This window comes from Helianthus annuus, chromosome 4, assembly GCF_002127325.2.
Source record: "Helianthus annuus cultivar XRQ/B chromosome 4, HanXRQr2.0-SUNRISE, whole genome shotgun sequence".
Classification (NCBI taxonomy): domain Eukaryota; kingdom Viridiplantae; phylum Streptophyta; class Magnoliopsida; order Asterales; family Asteraceae; genus Helianthus; species Helianthus annuus.
The window spans coordinates 177,574,510-177,585,915 of record NC_035436.2 but is presented as its reverse complement, the minus strand read 5'-3'; the positions used below and the strand labels follow the sequence as shown (position 1 = coordinate 177,585,915).

At 32.3% G+C, this 11,406-nt stretch overlaps 1 long non-coding RNA gene across 11 annotated transcripts; it reads right to left on the bottom strand.

Moving 5' to 3' along the window:
• Positions 1–7,837: 7,837 nt before the first annotated feature.
• Positions 7,838–11,406, bottom strand: LOC110928737. Of its 11 annotated transcripts, XR_004890596.1 has the most exons (10): positions 11,133–11,350; positions 10,866–11,047; positions 10,720–10,789; positions 10,402–10,453; positions 9,752–9,994; positions 9,040–9,180; positions 8,866–8,904; positions 8,645–8,745; positions 8,362–8,509; positions 7,838–8,142 (listed from the first exon to the last, which is right to left on the bottom strand). It is a non-coding gene; the product is annotated as an uncharacterized LOC110928737 (long non-coding RNA). The 11 variants fall into 11 exon arrangements; XR_004890594.1 differs by having other exon boundaries at positions 8,645–8,904; positions 11,133–11,406; XR_002586638.2 differs by lacking the exon at positions 8,866–8,904 and having other exon boundaries at positions 11,133–11,330.

The window sequence follows — 11,406 nt, the reverse complement described above, 5'->3', positions numbered from 1 at the left end:
CTCCACATGTACATATGGTTTGAACATGTATACCACACCGTGTATAATTCGTTTGTTTAAACCCATGTAACGTGTAGCGTTTACCTCTTAATTACATGATGTTTCTAAGTACTTAAAATGATTTTAATTGTGTTTTACTTATCGGTGCATTTTAGGTTCCCTTTATCTTATATTAATAATAATAAAAATGCATATATTTTTGATTGGTTTTTATATCATATAGGTTGTTGATAGTATGAGTTAAAACAATACAAATTAGATAAACGTAATAATTATTTGGTCAAAACTTAAAACTACCTTTTTATTGTCATCCCGTTTCAAACTTCATTAGAATATACTTATAAATAAGGTTGCCAATTATTTATTGCTATCGTTCAATTCAAAAGCTAGTTTGTAAAATATAAAAAATTAAAAATACAATGCTATTCTTTTGTTTTGATATGAGATTTAACTTTACAGAAGGATTTACGTTGCATATTGGAACATTCAAATAGGCCCATAAATTTAGTTATGCAGTATATAATATAGGATTGGGCTGGGATTTTATTGGAAGTAAGCCCACAGGAGAGCTCGGTGGGGTTGGAAGGAATTAAGTAGCCGACATACTAAAAAGAAAAGATATATGTTCCATTATTGAATATACAATTCGATTCCGATTCGGGAGCCGTCAAACGTGATCGAAGGGACAAATTGTGCACTATTTTTCAATCAATCTTTTTCATCTTTCAATAAACTTATGAAGTCTAATCAACTCGAGATGACAATTGATGCGGTGTCGACAAGCATGAGCGGCTAAGCTTTTTCTGACTTTTGCCCGGATGAACGTTTATGCGGTTTGACATAATTATTTGCTTTTCTGATTCTTGTAAACTGGTACAACTTGACCACTTGTGTTAGATTATTAGTAAATGTTTCTTGTGTTTGAATTACTTGCCATTTATTAAGCGTATTGGCAACTTTCTTGCGTTGTTAGCGGGTTGGTAAATTGGTGGGTAGTTGATACAATCAAACGGGTTATTAGTTTGCATAGTGAATCTTAAAAACTATCCCTATTAACTAATCAAATTCATTAATTATGAGGCCATGTCTATGTGGTGTTTTGAATCAGAAAACGGATTTTTATATTAAAATGGGTATTCGGGATTCCGGGTGGAGGTTACTTCTTCTCATCTTGATAACACTTTTCATGACAAATCGTGTTTTCTTTTAAATCTACAAACAAACCCCTAATTTAGATAGTTTAGTTTTTATTAATTTCTTTAACGCTAACCACAAATTCCCCGTGAATACGATACCCTACTTACACTATCTACGTAGTTTAATTAGGTTTTTGATTGACCCTTACGACAGTCATCATTTACCCAATATACCTATGTAAGTATATATAAATTTGTTGTTATACCATATAACCATATTATTTCTATTTTTTAAGCAAACTCACTTTATACTAAAACTAGTTGACGCCCCGCCCGCGTTGCGAGGTGATAGCCGAATAATTATCAATCAATTAAAAAAAGACTACTATAATTTTGGTAGGAAAAAAACAAAAAAAATGGTAAGACCGTAAATTTGGGCTCAGGGCAAAACTGTAATTTTTCAGAACTAATGAGCGAGTGTTAGGTAGCTCATTGACACGGAAAAAAATTAAATCGAGTAAACCAATTAAAACAAAAAACCTTTATAGTTTTGGTAAAAAAAAAAAAAAACTAAAACGATTGGAAAACGTAATTTTTAACTGAGGGCGAAATCATATTTTTAATTCAGGGATAAAATCGTAAATTAAATGGACCAATGAGTGAGTGCCAGGAAGCTGCCGGCATGACTGTAATTTTACACCGGGGGCAAAATTGTAATTTCACCAGGAAAACAAAAAAAAACGATGGACAAAATGTAAACTTAAGTTGAGGGCAAAATCGTAACTTGGCTGTGAAAAAAAAAACTAATGGCAAAACTATAAATTTATACGGGGCAAGATCGTAATTTTGAACCGAGGGCAAAGTTGGAATTTTTAGCTGGGAGCAAAAGCGTAAATTTATTTTTAACTAGGAGTAAAAGCATAATCTTGAACTGATGGCAAAATCGTAATTTTAAAGAAAAAAACTAATGGCAAAACTATAAATTGAAAAGGGGCAAAATCGTAATTTTGAACCGGGGGCAAAATTGAAATATTTAGCTGGGAGCAAAAGCGTAAATTTATTTTTTAGTGGGGTGAAAACATAATTTTGAACTGATTGCAAAATAGTAATTTTAAAGCGAGATAAAATTGTAAATTTGTTGGGCCAATTAGAGAGTGTCAGACAGCTCCTAGCACTACTATCCTGTCGCCCATGTCAGCCAATAAAGGCCAACAACTATGGCCGCCGACATTGTATTTTGTAGATGTTGAAAATGAAAATTGGCCTCAAATTAGAATAAATCATCATTTAAAAGTCTAGTTTCTTTTTCTATAATAATAGATCTTTGTTTATTAATAAAACTAGGTGATGCTCCGCCCGCGTTGCAGGGCGATGACCGAATAATTCTCAAACAATTAAAAAAACAGTACTATAGTTTTGCAAGAAAGAAAAAAGTAAAAAAGAGTGTTAGGCAGTTCTTTGATACGATTTTTAGTTGGAGGCAAAGTCATATTTTTATTTTTACTTGAGGGAAAAATCAAAAAAAAAATTTCGAGGGTAAAATCCTAATTTTTAGGTAAGGGAAAACCATATTTTTTATTTTGCACTGGGGACAAAAACGTAATTTTGAATTGAGGGTATTCGTAAATTTTAGCTGGGGGCAAAAGCATAAATTTATTTTGAACTGTGGGCAAATACGTAATTTTAAACTGTGGGCAAAACCGTAATTTTAAAGTATGTATAAAATAATAAACCGGTGTAAAACCGTAATTTTGAGCCGGGGCAAAAACAAATTATTTTGACCTTGGGTGAAAACGTAATTTTGGCTGAGGGTAAAAGCGTAATTTTTTTACCGAGAGCGAAATCGTATTTTTTAGCTCGGGGCAAAAGGGTAAACGTACTTTGAAGTTGAGGCAGAACCGTATTTTTTAACTGGGGGCAAAAACGTAATTTTAAAGTGGATATAAAATAATAAACTGGTTGTTCCAATGGGTATTGCTCGCCGCCCATTTGAACCAATGGCAGAGAAACACTAATCCATGGCAAAAGCGTAATTTTAAAGTGTGTATAAAATAATAAACTGGTTGGTCCAATGGAGGAGGAGTGGCCACGCATTTGAACCAATGATCGGGTGATACTATTCCCTGACATGTGGTTTCATTGCTTCTTCAGTTGGTTCCTTCAATTATTAGGATAATGCTATTTTTTTATTTGTTACTGTTCAAATAGTTGGAGAATTTTTATATAGGATAATAACTAAAGTTTATAGTTTCACGCGGATAATGCATTATGTGTTCTTTGTGAAGATGGTGAGGAGTCGGTGGATCATTTCTTTAATGGGTGTGGTATCTCTATGGGGTTGTGGGAAGGCATATTAAGGTGGTATAGTCTACCCATTTTTTTTTGCTTTTAGCTTTTACATCCGCTACAATCACTATTACCTTGCATCGTTTGTTCTAAAAAATTTGCTCGTTTCTAGCTTTTTTCAAATCCTCCAACAACACGCAATGACCACCCTCTCACAATCTCCTTCTAAAGATTAGACAAACCATCCATATTATGTATCTCCATCACATCACTATGTTCCCGAGTCATTTAACAGGGGGAGGTGAGGGGAGGGGAGGGGAAGGAAAATTTTCTCTCCTAATCTCTCCAATTTGTGAGGATGAATATATGGTCATATTTGGTCATATTTTCTTCCCTTTTCCCTCCCCTCCCCCTGTTAAATGAAACTCGGGAACATGGTTTTTCATATTTTCATCTCTTTTCCCTCCCCTCCCCCTGTTAAATGAGTCTCGGGAATAGAGTGTTACTTACTTTCTTATGGTTTAGTAATAGGCACAATAATAACGATAAGGATTGGAAGTCGTGGTGTAATTAGTTTTTATGTAATGTTGTAGACGGCCCCTTTTCTTCGTCTTGGAGATTATGTGGTTTTCGTGTTATTTAATTAAGTTCACTTTTCAAAAAAAAAAAAAGTTTATAGTTTCTTTTTGTAAAACGTATATATAATATCTGCCTCATATTAGAATAAATCATTATTTATACGTTATAATTTCTTTTTTTTTATAAGACTTAACAGTTCTTTTTTTTATTAATAAAACAACTCAAGTTTATGTCCGATAATCTTAATAGTTTCAAACTTATGATATAGAGTAAATTATAAAAATCGTCATTTATGTATACTACTTATTGCAAATTGTGTCCTTTGTCTTTAATAAGTACAAAAAATGTACTCGATGTTTGGAAACCCTTGCAAGTTATGTCCTTTAGTCATAACACAGTTAGTTTCCATGATTAAATTTGACTAAGTCAACCCCACATAAGGGTATTTTAGTAATTTTATCCTAAATATTAAAATAAATAATCATAAAAACAATAAATAAAATAATTTTAGAATTATATATGTAAATATACTTATAATACATACAACATTATTAACCCCTTCTCACCTGCGACCACCATCACCACCACCATCACCACCGATCTACCACCACCACTTTCACTCTCTCACTCTACTAGCTCTCTCTCAATCTCTCTCTAAAATCTCCTTTCTCTCTCTAAACTTCCATACCAGATGGATCCATTTTAGAGGAAATAAAACAACAAAAATTAGGGCACAGATCGGGTGCCTTAATTGCATAAACAACTAATTAGCCTTAACGAATAACAGAAATAAAACAACAAAATTAGAAAACAAATCTAGATGGATCCATTTTAGCGGTTAGGGATTTGAGTGAAAAAAGGAGACCGAACATGAGTTTATGATCCTCATTCGAATTGAGTGTACGTAGAGGTCGATTCCACTCGCGGTAAAGCAAGCAAACGCCGTTTCATTTGAAGATGCACATCATATGCGCATTGTTGTCGGATGCCGTCGGTATCGGCGATGATGGACTGATCTCGGAGCCTCTGAGGAATTGCATTGCTGAACTGTAAGTGGTTGATTGGCTACACAATTAATTCAAAGCAAGACTGCTTTGATTCTCAAAATCCTTGCGACGTATGGAAGTTTAGAGAGAGAGGGAGGAGATTTTAAAGAGAGATTGAGAGAGAGAGCTGGTAGAGTGAGAGAGTGAAAGTGGTGGTGGTGGGGAAGGTGGTCGCAGGTGAGTTGTGGTAGTGGTGGGGGTAGGTGGTGGTGGTTGTAGGATAGTTAGAGAGAGAAAGAAGGAGAAGGGGTTAATAATGTCTGTATGTATTATAAGTATATTTACATATATAATTCTAAAATTGTTTTATTTATTGTTTTTATGATTATTTATTTTGAGTTAATTGCCAAAATCGTCCCTAAGGTTTGGGCATGTTTGCCATTTTCGTCCAAAATGACACTTTTGTACCAAATTGGCCCCAACGTTTGTAACTTTTTGCCATTTCATCCAAACCACTAACTTAGTTTATTTTTTCTGTTAAGTTGAGGATATTTGGATGAAACTGACAAATATAAAACCACAGAAACGATTTTGGCAATTTACTTAAACTATTTTAAATTTCTTTTATTTAATTAATTTTGTTATATATATAATAAAAAAGAATATACATGCAATTTTGATATGAAAAAAATAATAGCTTGGTCACATAGTTTTTATAAATTTTCATCCAACCACTAACTAAGTTAATTTTTCTATTAAGGCGAAGGATGTTTATAAACTACGACAGAAATTAATTTCTAATTTTTTAAATGCTGGTGACCTTATTGAAAAATGTCAAATTAAAAATTCTTATCATATGTACCAAATCTTCTATTCTTTTAAATTCGCTCCTAAGGAAAAATAGAAGCCAGTGCCCCCTCTCTATCAAACAACGTATCGTTAACAAACCTTAAAATTGCCTACCAAATTGTAATTATAATGCTATGAACCAAAAGTTCTTTACTCAAGCCACTCAGAATAAGTATTAGTTAGTTACCCTCATAATCTTAATTAAATAAATATTTTATTTCCACCAACATATTTTCTAGGTGCTCAACACATTTAAAAAATATGTAACGTCTTACAAATTTTTTCTATCTCTACAATTGATAAATACTAAAAGTTGTAATCGATTGTTATGTGTTGCAAACCAATGACGTTTTTCTCTTTATAAAACTGATGCTGTAAATTAGTTTATGTCTTAATTTATAAAATTTAAAACATCATTCACCTTAATAGAAAAAATAAACTGAGTTAGTGATTTGGATGAAAATTTATAAAAATTATGTGACAAAACTATTAATTTTTTTTTCTAAAAACTCCATGTATATTCTTTTTTATTATATATGTAACAAAAATAATTAAATAAAAGAAATTAAAAAGGGTTTGAGTAAATTGCCAAAATCGTCCATGTGGTTTTATATTTGCCAGTTTCATCCAAATATCTTCAACTTAACAGAACAAATAAACTAAATTAGTGGTTTGGATGAAAATGACAAAAAGTTACAAATGTTGGGGGCAGTTTGGTACAAAAATGTCATTTTGGACGAAAATGACAAACATGCCGAAACCTCAGGGACGATTTTTGCAATTAACTCTTTTAATATTTAGGATAAAATGACTAAAATACCCTTATGTGGGGTTAACTTAGTCAAATTTAACCATGAAAACTAACTATGTTATGACTAAAGGAAATAACTTGCAAGGGTTTCCAAACATCGAGTAAGTTTTTTGTACTTATTAAAGACAAAAGACACAGTTTGCAATAAGTAGCATACATAAATGACGATTTTTGTAATTTACTCTACTAATATAATATCTGGCCCAAATTACATACTATAAATTTTCAACAATTTTATGCATAGAGGGGTTGTACTTAATGCTTAGGGAGGTTTTCAAAAATTATTTGATATTAACTATTTTAATTTTGACTTTTAGCCCATAAGTTTTCATCTTTACTAATTTTACCTTACAATCTTTTTACTTTCAACTTTAGTTCCTATACTTTTCATATTTTGTAAATCTTTTGTTTCACGTTTCGTTCAAAATTTTACGAGTTAACACGACAAAACATGCGTGTGTGGTTTAACATTTTTACGTTTTGTTTTACACTTCGTTCTAATTTTTGTGAGTTAACGTGGTGCAACGTGCGTGTGTAGATTAACGTTTTTACGTCGTCTTTTTTTTCCTTGTGTGTTGAAACTTAAAAGTAAATATAATAATAATCTAATATAATACTAAAATAATAAAGGATGAAAAATCTGTATATTAGTATAAATTTAAAAGCACTATTCATGATCCTTCGTCAACTATATACATACATACATATATATATATATATATATATATATATATATATATATATATATATATAGGGTAGGGTTCCAGCGTGAACTTAATCCCATGCGTGAACTGCGTGAACTAATCTGGACTATTGATTTCCTTTTTAGTTGTTAAGAGCATGATTGTAATTATATAAAGAATAGATTTAAATCATTATTTTAATAATTGAATTAAGTTACATCTTTCCTATTTTAAATTCATTATCCACATTATCTTTTATTTCATTTTTATTTTTTAGACTAGGTTATTCCCCGGGTAGATACCCGGGTAGGAAAATTTAAATTACAATCAAAAGCAACAATAATATACGGGTTCAATAGTTATCAACACACCCTTAAATCTTTTTATGAATATGTGTGTTGAGAAATGATATGTTTTTTTTTTATTTTTTGAAAAAAAAAAATACATTTAAACATGAACCTTGAAATAAAAGAAACGTTCTGTTACTTATGTAGATATTAAATTACATTAAACTGAAAAATGTAGCTCCCAATCATGAATTTCTCAACTGATTCGTGTACATATAAAAATTATTCTAAGGTTCTTAATACATGCCATGGGTATGACCAGTTTATGTAAATGAACGATAAACTGGTTCAAATCCATCTAATTTTTTTATACAAACCAATTGGAACATACATAGGTATCATAGGGAGTGAGCTTGGAAAGACCCATCACTTGATTTATCTTCTAGTTACTGGAAAATTGCCGGAGCCCCCACACCGAAGCAAGCTTAAGCTATCAGCTATTTATATGCTATAAGATCTTTGGGTCTGGTAAACAAATGTACAATCAGTGATCAATGCGTCCAACAATTACAAAATCTAGATCCAACTCATCTAGTCTCTTTGTATGAATGTAATAGCTTGCGTTCATGAAAATTGACAAACCACGTTTTCTATTTACTAAATTAACACAAAAAATATATTTAATAACAAAAATAATATGTTCAAAAGAAATAAATACCAAATAAAAAAACGTTTAAGACATACGTGACATGTCGATGCTAGCTAGGATTTTCCCGTTTCCTAGTGTTAAATGGTTCTTATATCTTCGGTCATCAACCACAACAGCTACAGATGCAATCTAAGGACTATAAGATACCATCGTTTCGGCAAATGAGCTACTGTTTTCAGTTGCCTGTGCAACAAAAACTCCATCTTTTACAACTCATATAAGTGCAGCATTAAACGGGTTCAGAAAAGTAGTCCTTGTGGTAGCCAGAGGGTTGTTGGGCCCAATTGAGATGTTCAAAATGTCAAAACCATCACGAACCTCATGTTCAATGGCCGCAACTACATTGAAAACAAAGCCTTCAAAGAGCCTGTAGAGAGCCAAGTATCACCGCAATCCTATCCACAAAGCCTTCAAAGAGCCTGTAGGGAAATTTGACCAATTTAATTAGAGCTGGACTGACCCGGGTTATTTTACTTCGATTTATCTTCAATGGCTCAAGAGTCAAGTGGGTGAATTTATATCTTTAAAAGAATACTAACTTTTCATAAATTGAATCACGGGTTGGCTATAGAGTTCAACTAAAAAAAAATGAGTAAAACTAAATATTAGCTATGACTTTAAAGTTGGTACAACACCTTTGAAAAAAAAATCAACTTCTGACTTTAAAGGTGGTACAACAGCTTTGAGAAGAAAAAAAAAAGTCAACTTCTCACCTTACCATTCTTATGGAATATAAATTAAACTTCTTCACCTTACGTGCCTATAATAATTTATGGCCCATTCCATTCTTATGATACATGAGCAAATACAAAACTTAAGTCATAGTTGCCTGCCTGCTTGCTGGACCATTGCATCTGCAGGTAAAAACTGTTCATCAAAAAACATTATGATACTCTATATGTACTTATGTCCGGTTGAAAGCCATTAAAGCCTTGACTTACCCCTTTCAATAGATATTTTAAAATACTCATTTAAAGCCGAACCTGTTTTGACCCTTTATCCAAGCCGCCTACGTCTTGTTTATTGACTCTTTATCCAACCCGCCCACCTCAAACCAATGAATATATCATTATGTTATTACTTATTCTGAACAGAAACTATTAAGATATATTATCACCAGCCTAGTGTGCACGAAACACTCCACCATGGCTATACATATGGTTGGTTACTATGTTTCGCAATCACCAATCACATGCCTTAATCGAGATTGGCCTCTGTTGAGTTGAAACATATAACCTAAACATCATATTTATTGCAATATATGTATGTCGGATCAGGTATAATCTAAATTGAGGTTTTTTGCTTTTGCATACATTTTCAACGACTTTTAACTCGTTTGACCCTCTTAACCTATAAACGGGTCGAAAGAACCACCACAAAAGAACAATCTTTATAAAAAGAGAAAGTCCATAGCAGTTCTCATACCATCCAACATCTTATGCGCCTGATTTTGCTTGCTTTTTTACACTTCTTTCTATCCTTGCTATACTACTGCACATAAAACCCAATAATCACTAAGATAAAAACTAATATATAAATGTTTATATATTTGGTAACATTCAAAATGCAAATACAACTAATAGAACTTCCATTCATCTTAATGAAGATCTTCTAGCGAGGCTTACAACCACGACGACCCTTTTGAATTTCTTCCAGATTTCTTAATGCCTACAAATTATTGCAATAATAATGTCAGAATTGCAATTACTTTTCAGTAACTGAATCAAACGGTTTATGCTTTTATCATTTCTCTTAGTAGAAAACGTATGAAATCAAACGGTTTAGTTGGATTAATAATAAAAAAGAAAAATCAAACGGATCGGGCGACTTAAAAATCAAACTTATCATTAAACACTGCTTTTTCTTCTTCAAATTGATCATCGCTTTCTTAGCAAATGTATCCACCTCATCCTCGTACTCCTCGTACAGAACAGCGACCGTGTGTAGAAACAAAAAAAAACCCGTTTTTCCATTCCATAAAAAATTCACAATTTTGTCCAAGTATTGTTATATAATACAATAGTCAATATATAAACCAAAAAAGTCACAAAAAAAAAAGCTAGAGATCATCTTACTCATGTAAAATAAAATCAAGAAATTGCACCAGCAACCAACAATATAGAGCACCTACAATCCAGCAAAAGTATGCGTCACATTACCTTTTTCAAGTTTTAAGTTAGAGCTTTACATTATGAGAAAATAAAATGAATAATTTGAGGAATTTGAAGGAAGAATTGCTTTAATCATCCACAAATTGACGTAAATGTTTACAATAACAGTTGTAAAATATCAAAATTAGATTTGTATACTGTAATTGAAGAGGTTTTCAATCATCGACAAATCGATACACTAATGACTTCCAACAATTAGCAACAAAAAGGGTAAAAATTTACCTGAGACACAGGTGTGTCACGGTTACAAATCAGCGGTGCCGGAAATCCCCAAGATAAGAAAACTTCATACCTAATACAAATCATAAAAAAAAAAACTTACGTTGATGAGACTTCAGATAATACAAATCATAAAAATGCATACAAACCAGAAAGCTTCGAATGAAGCTGTAGAAACTTGATCCATGAATTGCTTCAACCAATTTAACCTCTTTCTGTTTTGGTGCCACCACATAATCTTCTTGACTATCACTACTTTTCCTACCAACTGAATTGACATCAAGTCCTGTAGAAAAAAGATTTCTTACCTGATGATTGAAGCTTGAATATTCTGGATCGAAGATGAGTAGATCAGAAAGAAAACGAATTTCATATCTAGGGTTTTAGAAAAGAAAGAATCGCCGCTGTAAACATACCTATTGATAATGATTCTCTGGTAGATCAATGAAAGGGAATGACGAAAGAGATGGATGTTAGGGTTTTCTTGGCTATGTGAAGAAAAGATAAACCCTAAAAAACTAATCACATAAGAGATGAAGATGGTGGCTGCAGAGAGTTGGAGCGGTGTGGAGTATCTTTTAGGGTAAAACCAAATAGATTAGGTATTTTAGTGGACTATAAAGGATCCAAATAAAATGGGTCGGACTGCACTAAACGGGATCCGCGAAGGAAAAAGAACCCATCTTATTT